This window comes from Furipterus horrens, unplaced genomic scaffold (assembly GCF_987537825.1).
Source record: "Furipterus horrens unplaced genomic scaffold, mFurHor1.1.pri manual_scaffold_5, whole genome shotgun sequence".
NCBI lineage: Eukaryota > Metazoa > Chordata > Mammalia > Chiroptera > Furipteridae > Furipterus > Furipterus horrens.
The window spans coordinates 9,661,203-9,662,621 of record NW_028327175.1 but is presented as its reverse complement, the minus strand read 5'-3'; the positions used below and the strand labels follow the sequence as shown (position 1 = coordinate 9,662,621).

General features: G+C 46.3%; 1 pseudogene; it reads right to left on the bottom strand.

Moving 5' to 3' along the window:
* Positions 1 to 541: 541 nt before the first annotated feature.
* LOC150008180 (small ribosomal subunit protein bS21m pseudogene) lies at positions 542 to 1,093 on the bottom strand (annotated as a pseudogene).
* Between the last annotated feature and the right edge of the window lie 326 nt (positions 1,094 to 1,419).

Below are 1,419 nucleotides of genomic sequence, written 5' to 3'. Positions count from 1 at the left end.
GTGGAGAGAGATGTAGCGTGTCTGCCTAGGCCTCCATCTTGGCTGGAAATCTCTTCATCTTCTTAAAGTAGTACCTTTAGCATCCCTTGCAATGCTGGCTTGGTGGAGATGTATTCTTCTAGCCTTCTTTTGTCTTGAAAACTCCTTAATTCTCCTTCCATTTTGAATGAGAGCCTTGCTGGGTACAGTGGTGTTGGTTGCAGGCCTTTGCTTATCATTGCTTGGAATATTTCTTGCCATTCCCTTCTGGCCTGTAGTGTTCCTGTTGAGAAATCAATAATTCTCCATTCCCGCCTCCCAACCAGCCCTCAGAAGCCACCACTCTACTCCTAGACTACTTTTTGACTCAGTTTCTCTTTCACTTAATAAAGGAGAGGGCCCATTGCTGACTAGTAGGGTTGCTTCTAATATGCAGGCCTTCTTATATATATGTGATTGAGTTTATTGCCAGAAATGGCAAGAGAAAATGGGGTTGCAGAAAGAAAAGAGAGGAGACACAGCTGGACAGAGGTTTTCCTACTGGGCCTACTATACATGGGCCTCAGCAGCCCTGTCACAGATCCGGCCAATTCTTTCACATCAAGAAGTTGATCTTGTGAGTCATCGCCATGTTGTAGATCCTGCAGCAGGTCTCGTAGCTTTCCCTCTGTCGTCGGTGGCAAGTCTCCTCATAGTACTGACGTCGCATGTCGCTTAACGTTCTCAGTGAGCCCATGCATGATAAGAATTATGTTTAGGGTCCTATATGCACCATCGACGTTCCCTTCCTGCACCATCCCAGACCTGGCAATGATCTTCAGAAGTTTTGCTGTGACCTTGGAATCAACTCTTGACTCTTTAGGACCATAGGGAAGCAAAGAGATAGTAGTAGGGTGTCACCATGGGGACTGACATGGCTGAGCATGAGAGGACCAGGACACATTGCAGAGCCTACCTACCCCATGATGGGTCACAGCTCCAGGAGGGTTGGGGTGAGAGTTGGGAATTCCGTCTTTCTTGGTCTTTGGAAAAGGGGAAAACTGCGTGCAAACACGCCCTCCTGCTGTAGCAGCCTTCCTTTCCTTACGCCCAGCACTGGCTCCTCACCTGTCATCTCTGCTATTGAGGAGCCGTGTAGCCTTGGCCAAGTTCCTTACCCTCTCTGGTGCTCAGAGAGGGCATTAGGAAAGTAAGAACATCCTGACCTTCTTATGAAGATCAGATCAGCATGTATGTGAACACGCATACTTTGTAATGGAAAAGAGACATTGAATTTGCTGGTTTTTAGTACCTCTTCATCTTGGAAGGAAGTGAACTGAGAGAGAGAGAGAAGTGGGAGGATGAAGATAGAAAGTGCTTTAAGGACTGGGAAATGTTTTGCACATATGAGAAACATTTGTTTATTGGCTGTAAGGATGAATCCATTTCAATGAGAATAAT